General features: G+C 48.2%; 1 long non-coding RNA gene across 1 annotated transcript; it reads left to right on the top strand.

Moving 5' to 3' along the window:
* The first annotated feature begins 2,672 nt into the window (after window positions 1-2,672).
* LOC125105606 (uncharacterized) lies at window positions 2,673-8,929 on the top strand. The gene is made up of 3 exons (XR_007128955.1): window positions 2,673-2,772; window positions 7,231-7,322; window positions 8,589-8,929. It is a non-coding gene; the product is annotated as an uncharacterized LOC125105606 (long non-coding RNA).
* Window positions 8,930-12,719: the final 3,790 nt, after the last annotated feature.

Raw genomic sequence — 12,719 nt, 5'->3', positions numbered from 1 at the left:
AAATGGAGGAGGATGGAGCTCTGGGCCTCACACCACCTCCCACACCCCACCTCACCTCACCCCACCCCACCCCCTGCTGATCCTGAAGTTAACATTTCCACTAAGCTTCATTCTGTGGTTCCAGAGGAAGAAAGTATCTCCTTCTGTGCAGAAGTGTTCTGTCTCTGATAGAAAAGGCCCCAGAGTCGGGAAAAATTCTAGGAAAAAAGAAGAAAGGGGTATGTGTATGTGTGTGTGTGTGTGTGTGTGAGAGAGAGAGAGAGAGAGAGAGACAGAAACAGAGGCAGAGACAGAGACAGAGAGAGGAGGAGGGAGAGATAAGGGAGGGAGGAGTTGAGAAAGAGGACATGAACTCAGTCCTAGGCTTTCTCACATCTTTGGCTCTCTGCTCTCAATAGGCTGGGTCGGTAAATACTGTTGAAAACACACCCTCCCTTCCCTCAGAAACCTGAGGGAAACTTTGACTTCATTCACTGGTCTGGTTTGGGCATTGGAACAAATACTTTAACTTGGCTTTATATTTGACCTTTCATGACACCCTGAGGTAGTAGCTGCATCTCTCTCTCTCTCTCTCTCTCTCACACACACACACACACACACACACTTCATACTCCCATATTAAAGTAGGATTCTCCTGTTTTATGCAGGGAGCTGTGAGGACCGAAATACTAAGGTGTAGTAATAGAGTGCAAGAAAGAAAAGAGTGGGAGGAAAATTCACTCAAAAGGACTTTGAGTGTGCAGATGGGGCTGTGTTTTACATTTATTTTGAACTCATTTCAGGCTACAAAAAAGCACAAAGTACTTTTTACAGAAAAATACAGAAAGGACAAAGAATTCCTGTGTACTCTTCATCTGATTTGCTTATCATTTTCTCTCTATATATACATATTTTTTTTCTGAACTAGTTGCAGATAAGTTGCAGATATGATGCCGCTTTATCTCTAAATACTTGAGCATGCATTTACAAAAAAAAAAAAAAAGGACATTCCCTTTCATAACCTCAATACATTATCAAAATCAGGAAAATAATATTGATAAAATACTATTCTCTAAACTACACATCTTTTTCAAATTTCATCAGTTTTCCTAATAATGTTCTTTACATCAAAAGAGAAAAATGTTTTTGATCTAAAATCCAATCCCAGATTACACATTGCACATCTCTTCAGGTTCGCTCATTTAGGATAGTTCCCGAATCTTTGTCATTCTTGACATTGACATTGAAGAAATGGAATAGACTGTCCCTCATTCTGGGACTGTCTGATGTTTCCTCACAATGAGATTCAGGTTGTACATTTTTGGCAGGAATACCACAGAGCTGATATTATGTCCTTCTTAGCGCATCACCTCAGGAGAAACAGGATATTGATCTGTCGTATTTGTCCCTTGTGACGTTAACTTTGATCACTTGGTTCAGGTGGGGTCTGCCAAGCCTCTCCACTCTCCATCTACTATTTTTTTCTTTGAAATCAATAAGTATTTTATGAGGAGATACTTAGAGATTGTATAAATATACTGTTTCTCATCAAACTTTTATCCACTACACATCCATTGCTAGTTCTTGCCTGAATCAATTATTGCTCTGAAAGTTGCCAAATGATGACTCTCTAGTACCATTATTTCTTCTATATTTATTAGTTGAAATTTTACTGTATGACAGGGCTTTCGTTTTCCTCCATTTATTTATTTGTATCAGTATGGACTTATAGTTCTTATTTTATTCAGTAGATTTTAAACCACTATATTTTTTTCCCCTAGAATTCAGATTGTTCCAGATTTGGCCAGTGGGAGCCCCCTCCAGCTGTCTCCTTTGTCCTTTCGACATGTCCAGAAAGGGCTATTTTTGAGTGAGGACGTGCCAGAACTCTGGTCCAGAATATTTCCCCAAATGTTGGAAGTTGAAATCGCACACAAGAATGTCATTTTCACTATTACGGTGAAACACATATTATATGCCAGTGCAATTTAGAGTTCCAATGGAGTAACGAACAGTTGATGAACACTCATTTCATCGACTTTCTATACACCAGACTCATTTTGTAAGTCAAGGCTTGATTCCTTCTCCCATGTCCTGGTCTTTGATGTGAGGCCAGTCCGCTTCACAGTAAACCCACTGAAGAACTAGGAAATACAGAAGAGTCAGGAAGTTGAGGTCGGGGAGAGAGGGAGGCAGAGAGGAAGGGGAAAGGAAAAGAAAGAAGGCAAGAGAAACTCCTCTCCTCTTGTCCTACCCCAGGTGGCCTGGCATCTGCAGCTTCCTCAGGGCTCCCATGCACACTGACCCCTCCAGAATGCTAGCCTTCTGCCGTCACCGGCATCAGTGTGGGCAGAATGCAGGACATTTTGTCACCTTCCTCTCAGAAAAGGGGCTGGGAGACAACGTGGGCTGTGCTGAAGGAACTCAGGTCTCCTCGGCACAGCCTCACCACTGGAAGGGATGGAAAGACAGCAGAGAAAACACTGGGCTTGTGATGGCCCCCTCCCTTTCATCTTTGGGACTCGCACCACAGGCTGGAGGCGCTTCCGGCAGAATTGAGTGCTGGGGGAAGCCTGCGATAAATCAGCTCTGTCTTCACTAGCCCCGGGGTTGCTATGGCAATAGGAATACACTGTAGGTTTTAAGAGATGTAATTTTCTGTGATTCACTGTATATTTTTAGCCATTTTTCTTCCCGTATTGTCTCCCTGTGGCAATTGCCTATTAATGCTGGTCTGCACCAAGATTGGACTAAATGGTGCATTCTCAGGAGTGATGAAAACCCCGGAGATCAGTAAGTACAAGAGGGTTATGGCCCGTGGATTTAAGGGCGACCTGGGAGAACAACCACCTGGGTTGAGGGCATGGATTAATTAGCATGGGCCATACCATACCTCAAGAAGAAGAGAATGAAAAGCTCCAGAAATACGGTGCTGGGTTGCTTGGGATGGGAAACTGAGTCACACTACCCCCTGCAGTCAGGGGGGCTCCCAGGGTGTCAGGGGCAGGTCCCAGGCACCAGAAACTAGCCTCCTGAGTGAGGAAAACTAGGACCCAGGTTTCTGAATAAGGATTCTGAACAAAGCATACTAACGTTCTGTTAACGTAGCTCACGTCTCACTGCCGTTATTCTTTCCTTTTTGTTCCTTCCTTCTTGCTTTCCTTCCTTCCTTTAATTTTTCTCATTTTTTCCACCATAAAATTCAGTGGAGGGACTGAGAGGAGGTGAAAATGCAGTCAGCCCACTTGGCTCTTTGTAAATAAGGATAACAGGAGTCTTCCCATTCAGAACAGCGCAAAATCCAACCTTTTAAAGCACGAAAAGAACTCACTTTCTCTCCTAACTGAAAAGTCCAAGGGCTAGTCTCGGGCTCAGCTATTCATGGGGCCAGATGACATCATCAACATCTGGGCTCTTTGTCACACCAAGTTCTACTGATGTCTTGGCATTTTGGGCTGTAATAACATAAAATTCAGCTAAAGGAGGCTTCAACCAAGGGTGGTTTATTTTCCTCACATAAGAAGTCCAGAGATAGGCTTGGTTTTTGTTTTTTTGGTTTTTTTTCTCCATCATATAACAAGTCGCCCAGAATAGGCACCAATGGCGTGACTATGCCGCAGCTCATTAATGTTATCAAGAACCCAACCTCTTTCTTCATTTCAGTTCCACTGGTCTTTAGGGTCCCAGGAGGGCTGCTCCAGCTACAGGCATTCAAGGCAGAAAGAAGAAGTAGCTGTATCTGATTCTTTTATCTAGAAAAGCAAATCGTCCCTCAAGGCCCCCAGCTGATCTCTGCTTCCGACTGGTTTGACATGTCAGTGTCACAGGACACACAGCCCCTCTGTGATTACGAAGGCGTCTTTTTTTTTTTTTCCTGGCCCCTACGGTGGAGGCAGTTTTTGTTTTTAAGTCAGAGAGAAGCCATAGCCAGGACGGCGGGATGGGTCTGCCTCTTCATCTCTGGGTCGGCTTTGTCACCCCAGATCGTCCTTCCCCTCTGGGCAGGGAGAAAGCGTTAGAGACGCGCAATGAGCTTCCTCCTAGGCCGGGATACAAAGGTTGCGCTCCCGGCACCCCTTCTGCTCACATCTGATTGGCCAGAATCTAGTCACATGGTCCAACTGGCCGCAAGGGAACTTGGGAAATTCAACGTTTGCGTAGCTAAGTGCCCCACCATAAAAGGGGGAGTTGCGTTACTAATGTGAAGGAGGGGAACAGTGCTGCAGACAGTTAGCAGCCTCCTCCAGAACAGTTACGAGAGAAAGAGTTTGGATGGGTGTTGGATTAGCCAGCCAACCATTTCTGCTTCGGGCTCATTCCCAGACAGGCCAAGGGCTTGTAACCTTTGTGGAGACTGAGACAGGTTCAGCGGCACCACCCTCCGAACGCATTAGTGAAAGGGCCCAACATCTTTGCAGCTACCCCGGTCAGACTCCGTACGTCTTGGTTCTGATTGGATCCTCCGCCCATTCTTGAACCATGGGGAGTGAGAGGACGCAACGCTCTAATCATCATACCTGAGTTACTGGCTCCACTAAGGCCCCCAAGACCTTTCTGGGCCTCTGTTTGCTCATCTGTACCATGGTGTAACAGTAGAACTTACAGGGAGGTGGGAGACTGCCTGTAGTGACCGTTGTCCATAAATGCAGTCTCCCTTGACCCTATGACCAGACTCACCCTAGCAATGTCATTTTAGAAGATGACACTGTTAAAAATCAAAGTAAAGCAAAGGTGGTGGGGCAGTTAGCCTGTATTTCATCTCCAAGTACACGCCAGAGTAAAAACATTGACCCAGCACTTGCTGGTACTTGGCACTGGGTTCAGCACCTTCCCTGAATTCTAGCCTCATTCTCATGGCAACTCCGTGGAGCGATCCTTTCACCGTTTTCAATGAACAGATGAAGAAGTTTAGGTCCTTGTCCTAAGGTCACAGCCAGCGCAGTGATGGGGCCACAAACCTAGGACTAACTCTGAAACCCCCACTCTGCTCCCTCTTCTTGTGTTGACATAAGTAATAGCACACATTTATGGACTCATGGAAATCTGGCTGATTGGGGCAGTCATGAGCTAGCATAGTTTAGATCGCCCCTTGAGAGAGAGCACGCTGTGAGGGTGTGGCTGGCTGACAGCTCCCAGCCATGGCATTTTTGGGATGCCTGTAGCGTTCCCACTGAGGCCTTGCTCTCCTGGAGCACAGCAGGGGTACGAGAGCTGGGCCAGGCCTGGCCATAACTTTCTTGGAGCTGTGGTCTACTCTGCATTTCTTCCTCCCCAAGCCTCCTTCCTGTCCCCTCTCCTTTGGCAAGCAGCAGGCCTGCATTGTTGCCGGAAGCCTCTCTTCACCCATCCCGGCTCCCACACCCTTCCTCCTTCACAGGTGTTCTCCTCAGGACATTTTTTTGCATACCTAACTCCATACTGACATCTGTTTCTCAAAGGACCTAAAATGGCATGCTTGTTGAGACTTGCCTTTACTCCCTGCATGGACCACACCACAGGGTTGCATGGTTCCAAGGATTCTTGAGTGTTGAAGAGCAAATGAGCAATGAAAAGACGAACTCAAAATCTGGGGGTGGGGAGGATCTAACGCAGACCCATGAGGAGGCTGCCCGCCTGGGCCTTCGAAAGTGGAGTCTCCTTCTCTAAGCAAGGTTCTGACGAGAGGGCAGAACAGCCCTTGTTGATCTTACAAGTGTGTGGGGAGGGTCTGAGGCTTGTCTAGAGTCACACGACAGGGTTGCAGTTAGATTCCAGGCATTCCAATTCTCCATCCAGTAGCATCCAGTGCTTAGACAAGGAATTGATAATTTACAGAAAGAGCAAAGACTGCTACTTAACTGAAGGGAGAAAATGATCAATGAAGCAAAATACACTGGCTTTTGACAAGAATCTCCAAACTGAAGTGGGATTACCCTTGTCACCCCTGGGAATACTGGCCATGGGTCACAACGACCTCACCCCACCCCCAAGATGATATAGTGCTTCTCATAAACTGTATGCAGTGATTGTTACCTGTTAGCCTCCGAGTAGGTGCAGCCCACAAACATGTTTGCTGTTGTGTTTTATAAAACTTAAAATGAGTTGACAAGATTTATCAACTGGGATATTTTACATAAAAACCTGGAGGCCTGGCTTTTGTAGAAACATCAGCAAATCTAATCATACTCAGCCTGCACGCCCCCTTACAGCTTCAGATGGGACCAGACTCCCCACCACTCCTATCTCACGACTCCAGAAGTTCATCAAGCCAGGCTTCAACCTCCCAGGGGCAGTCAACCCCCCTGATGTTGAACACTCAGATTCAAGTCATGAGGCCTGGGGAGGACAGGCCAAAGTGAGCTGTGAGCCTTTTGAGAAAAGTGAGTTACTAAGCCAATTCATAGCCTAAGTAGGATTTCAAGATGGAATCTTTTTGTTTTTAAGATTTTATTTATTTATTTGACAGACAGCGATCACAAGTAGGCAGAGAGGCAGGCAGAGAGGGAGGAAGGGAAGCAGGCTCCCTGCTGAGCAGAGAGCTCTATGTGGGGCTAGATCCCAGGACCCTGGAACGATCCCAGGACCCTGGAACCATGACCTGAGCCAAAGGCAGAGGCTTTAACCCACTGCACCACCCAGGCGCCCCAAGATGGAATCTTTTTGAAAGCAGTTTCTAGGCACTCCAGTGGGAATGGAGAGCATTATTAGCCCAGCTGGGAGGTTTTCAGCAGTGACAGCTGGGGGACAGGTACTGGCCAGAGACAGAGACCCCAGGCTGAAAGGGGTGAGACTTCTGTCCTGGCTTTGCCCTTACGGGTGATGTGACCTTGAGAGATTCCTTCACGCTCAGATCACATCTGCAGAGTGCTTCTTACCTGCAGGGCACTCTGTCATTTCACACCAAGCCCTGAGGTTGAGTCTGGGTGTTTTTCCCAAAGCCTAGGAAGGTTTGGTGACCTGTCCCAAGTCAGAGGGTCGGCAATGGAAGGAGCCAGGATTCGAAGCCCAGCTGCTCTGACTCCAAGCACACACGTATATTGGCTACACTGTGGCCCGTCCAGCTGCCTGGCTGGCTCCTCTTCAGAACTAGGCAAGGTCATGCAGGCCACGTGCTCTTTGTACGTTGTAAAGTGGTACAACAATGTCCACTATGATCACTTGAGCACTACATTTCTTTTCCCCCAAAACTGATGCTTTATCTAAAAAAAATCATTGATTCAGTTAGCCCCTTTCTAATTCATTCAAATTAATGGTTTTTTTTCTTTTAAAGAGAGTGTCAGAGAAGTGTGACTCGAGACACATCATTAGTCCTGCAGCGCCCCCTGCTGATAGGAATCATGAAAGTGACGCAATTCTTAAAACAGGTGACATTGACCCCTTCGTCCCCCTTGAATAAATATTTCTGGAGCAGCTTACTTTGTCCTGGGCGTTGGACTAGCTGTCACGTGGTCTAGAGCATAGGAATGGAGGACATAGGAGGTCCCTTTCCAGCCAAGCCTGCCCTCTGTGACTCAGATAAAGGAAAAGGAAAGCAGAGAAAGCCACAGGCGAGGGGGACCCCACTTCCCATCATAACATCACAGACAGGAGACCAAAACCAGGCGTTGTTGTCATCCTCTCCCTCAAAAGAGCGCAGGAAACCCCAAGCCATGAGGTGAAGGGTACACCTGCTCAACTAACAACCAGCTCTCCGGCACAGGGAAGCCCTGGTTTGTCGTGTTTGCCAATTTCCATGGTGTAAATACTCCCACTTTGACCAATTTCAAGCTACCAACATGATGATTCACGAGATTCTTGAAAATTTCACAACTGGTCTCTCACAGGCTGGTGGGAGCTGGCTCTAATGCACCACTTTTTCTTCCCAATCAGCTAGACTCCAGACTTCTTCCAGCTGGTGCACGTCATGGAGCAGGCACAGATCAGCCTCGTCCCAGCAAGGCTGACCCCTAACAGAGAATGGGGGGAGCCAGCTGAGGTCCCCTCAGCCTCCACGGGGAGCCCTACACGGGGATCCACTTCACCTTCCATTCCCTCCCTCCCTCTTGCTAGTCTTTTTCATTTCTAACCAAGCGAAGAAAGAGGGACTGTCCTAAACATCATGAGCAGCCCTGAAAGAGAATGTCTTTCTGACTTGACCTTCCTGTCTTCACCTCCAAATGCTTTCCCCATAGACTGGGTTCACAGGCCTGCCTCAGCCCAGAAGCTCTCATCCCAGCAGAGGGCAACTCCTGGCTCCTGGAGGAGCCCTGAATCTTCTGGTGTGAGGAGGCTGGCCTCAGGACCACGAGCCACTCCCTTTATTTAAACCCCAAGGAAGAAGGCCCGCCTTGGGCCCAGGAAAGGAGGAGGAATGTTGGGCTCATGCACAGCCTGGGGGGAGCAGGTTTTAATTGTCTCCAGCTGGAGAGGTGAGCCAGGCAGAGCCAAGCCCAACTGTCAGGAGCCCCAGAGGACCAACCTCCCCAAGGCATGCTCTCTACTCAGCTCAGAAATCACCCAGAGCCCACTAAATAAACCCCAAAGTCTCACGTCCCCAGCTATCGAAGTACCAGCCCCCAAACCCTCACCTCCCATGAGATTAGCCATTCCCTTGCTTTCTCCCTGAACCTGCCCCTGATTTCCTTTTGCAGCCTCAGTCCCTCATCCCAAGAACCTCATATCCTACCTACCACATGAGGCAACCGAAGGGAAAAGACCAGCTCCCTCTCTGGCTCAGCGGCTTGGGCTTGGAGTCGTTTGTCCTTGAGAAAGTTCCTCAACCTCCTGAGGCTTGTGTTCTGAAGCTTAAATGGAAATTGTCATCAGTGCTATTGAGAGAATGAAATCGGAATGTGTATGAAAAAGACTTTATAAATCAGAACGTTACATAAATGGTTATTTTTCTGCCTGAGAGAGGTATTTACAATGTGTTTTTTCTCTTATAAAAGGAATGTGAATTCTTTGTGGACATTTTGAAAAATACATTTGAATAAAAAATAAATAAGAATCCCTCGGAGTTAACTGTTATGCACATTTGGTATTTTCCCCAGGTCTTTTTTTCCCATCTGTATGGAAATATGCCTTTGTTAAAAGGGATGATGAAGATATTTATGGCCCAAGGGTGGTGCCCTTGCCCCTCCCCCCTGCCCCTCCACCCCACCCACCACCCCACCAGCCCAGCATTCCCCTCCATCTTCGCTGCTGGGAAGAGGGCAGACTTAGTCTCTCACTAGACCCAAGGCTGAGGAGCTTGCTAGGTCCCCAAGTAAGGAGACCTGAGACGTAGAACCTGTTCTTCCTGATAGAGACCTTCAAACTTTGTACTCTGCAAACCATTTTTGAAAGATTGTATGCCCTTATGGATAACTTGTCTGCCTATCCTCATTTAAAAAATAAATTTTTAAAAATCAAAAGAGGGAAGCTTTTTGCTTAGTAGCGTCTAGTGCTGCAGCCGTTCGTTAAAATGTTCCTACTCGCGGGGGCACCTGGGTGGCTCAGTCGCTTAAGTGTCTGCCTTCAGCCCAGGTCATGATCCCAGGGTCCTGCTCAGTGGGGAGCCTGCTTCTCTCTCTCCCTCTGCCCCTCCTCCCCATTCTTGTGCTCTCTTCCTCTCTCTCTCTTTCTCTCTCAAATAAATAAATGAAATTTGGGGGAAAAAATGCTTGTACTCAGGCCCTTTTCAATGTGGAACTGAATTTGCTGTAGGAAATACTTCTGCAAACCTCACCCATTTTTCAGTGACTGGCCCATGAATCACCAGAGGAACCCATGTAAAACATGAATGCAAATTTGCTCCACTGGGTTCTCTCGGTACCTGACAAAATGTCAGCTTTCCATCAATGTTACCAAGATTAGCCCTTGCTTCTGCCCTAAAACAGGTGTTTCTTGGCTGTCAGCAACTGTCTGGATCTCCTCTCATCTGTAATGACAGTGGCTGGCCCCTCCTGCCTGAGTCCACCTCCCTTTGACTTCTTCAATATTCCCATCAACTGGGAGTAGGAGGTAACTTGGGCCTCTGAATCCTTGGGAGGGGGTGGCAGATGCTCACGGGACTTAAAGTGCATTATTAGGAGAATGTGTCACAAGGCAAGTTCGAAAAGTCACTTCTGAGTGACTTGTGGCTGAATTTTTCCACTCCAGCTGTTTCGGGATAGAAAACAGTGAAAACCAGGGCGAGTACTCTTCCCTTGAATGCCCACGACAAGTGCGGCAGCTTCTCACTAACGTTTCTCTCCAGACCCACATAAGCTCAAGGAGCAAAGGACACCCACTCCATTGGTCCTCTTGCTGCTGCCAGTAAAAGGTCTCATTGACTCCTGTCTCCTAAGGGAGTGTTCACCCAGAGGACAAGTCCAGCTGTATTCCTTCAGAGTCCCTCCCGTGTGCAGAAGGTCACTACTGTGCACAGTAAACACCTGGGCTTTGGACGCAGGCTGACCTCAGCTTGAATCCCCACTCCACCACTTCCCACGAACTTTGGCCTCAGGCAAGTGCCTCTACACGGGGATGCCTGGGTGGCTCAGTCAGTTAAACCTCTGCCCTCAGCTCAGGTCATGATCCCAGGGTCTTGGGATAGAGCCCTGCATTGGGCTCCCTGTTCAGCCAGGAGCCTGCTTCTCCCTCTTCCACCCCTCCTGTTTGTGCTCTCTCTTTCTCTCTCTCTCTCTGACCAATAAATAAATAAAATCTTAAAAAAAAAAAAAAAAGGAAAAAATTACCTCTATCTGGAGCTTGAGGCAGGGGCTGTGTGTCCAGAGCACATTTGTAAAGAAGGTTTGCAGGAGACAGAGGTAATGGAACAAGACCCCTCCAGCTCCCCACCACAACCATGCACACAGCCTCCCCCTTCTAGGGACAGAAGTCAGTGTAGAGTCAGAAGACCATCTAAGTGTGGAGACCATCAGGATGATTTGATTACATTTTTCATGTCACCACCAGAACCCAGGACGTCCAGCGCATCCCTTTTCTCCAGTGCTCTTCTTTGTAAGACCCAGATGGTACCCATCGGTGAGGCTACCCCTGGACAAGTACACCCTCCCCACCATTTCCTGTCCCCCACTAGCTACTGAAGGCAAAGTCTCATTTCCCACAAAGAAAAGTTTAAGAAAGCACTCCTCCTCCCAAATTCTCTTGAGATGTGACTCAAACAGTGTCACCCTGCCAACATCTTAGAGTCCTTGCCTCAGGAAACCAGACTTCCGGCCCCTCCCCCAGCCCTGGGAGCTGCTGAGATCTGTGGGGTCAGTAGGATCATTGTGGGAAGCACTAATGCTCTCTCCTTCTGAGGCCAGCACCGCAGTTATGACAAAACAATTTTCAAAGATCCTCATCAGACAAATGGGGAGCCCTTTGGACCAGTGGAATAGTAATGAGGGATAAACCTCTGCTTGTTCCCCACTGGAAGCAGTCCCCTCCCCAGGTGATGGAGGACCCCACAGGTCTGCAGAATGGGAAGGCTGCAGACCCAGGGAAGCAGGCTCTGACTGGAAAAGTGAAAGACACCAAAAGCCCAGAAGCTCAGATGACTTGTAGGGGCTGGTCTGGGAGGCCACTGGCCAACACTTTGGGCTTAGAGCCGCAAAAGACAGCATGGAGACAAGGAAAGTGAAACTGAACCCTGGTGTTCCTCTGTGGCTCATCCACTGACCCACCCCCAAGGAGGAAGTCACCTGCTGTGTCTACCACAAGCACTTCCTAGACTCAGGAATCAGAGCGTGACCACAGCTCCGACCAGGCCTGCTCACCCGTGGCTGGGAGGGGACCCAGCCACCCCCCCTGCCCCCTTGTCCCTGGGGCCACCACAGCCCCCAGGGTGAAAGCCTCAAGCCCCATGGGCCCCTGGGAAACATGGTGGACCTTGGCAGGCTGCTGCCAGAGCAGGAGGAAGCAGGATCCTCACTCCTCAAGGTCCCCCAGGAGCACCCGGAGGACATAAAACTGTCAGGGAGGCCCAGAAGACCCAGGCAGCTGAGCAGAGTGAGGATTCCCCTTCATGTGGGCCAGCGCAGGTTTGGGGCAAAGGGATGGACAAGAGGGTCGAAGCTGGAGATAGGCAGTGATAGGGAAGGCAAGGGAGGGATGGAGGGGGGAGGGAAAGGAATCTCATTGGCAATGCCTGCTTTCAATGGAATGGAATATTTCCCAGCATCAACCCCCAGACAGCTGCCCATCATGTTCACAGCTTTACAGGAAAGTCATTTGTCAGGTGGCCTAGTGGCTGAGGGATCTGGAGTCTGTTCTGTGTAGATTCACATCTGTGCTCTGTGTCTCCCCCTAGGGGTCACCTTGGATAAATGTCTTAACTTCTACAAACCTCCATTTCCTCAATCTATAAAAATGATGACAGTAGTTCCTAGCTCTTAGGGTTGTTGTAAGGACAAAGTGAGGAAACGTTTATAAAGCCCTTGGCGCTGTGCCTGCCACATAGTAAACTCTGAATAATTGCTTCTCTTTTAATTTATTGCTGTTGTCATTAGCGGCAGGTAAGCGTCTGGATAACAGAGCTTCATTTCCCATGGCTAGCCTTTATGAAAGATGCATGTCCAGCCTAAAGCAACGAGATCCAGAAAACCAAATTCACCAGCTGCTAATGGTGGAGTGTTAATGGTTCCAGCTACAGTGTTCAGTGGACACAGGACGGAGGAAGTGGATATAGTCAAACCCGCTGCAACGTGCTGCGCGATAACAAAGGCAAGTAATTCGATTTCCCTAGTTCTTCTTTCTTCTTCTTCTTTTTTTTTCCCCCCTTATGGCCAATTTTCTCTGCTTCCCTCCCAGATGAT

This window comes from Lutra lutra, chromosome 7 (assembly GCF_902655055.1).
Source record: "Lutra lutra chromosome 7, mLutLut1.2, whole genome shotgun sequence".
Taxonomy (NCBI): domain Eukaryota; kingdom Metazoa; phylum Chordata; class Mammalia; order Carnivora; family Mustelidae; genus Lutra; species Lutra lutra.
This window is presented reverse-complemented; position numbering and strand designations above follow the sequence as displayed.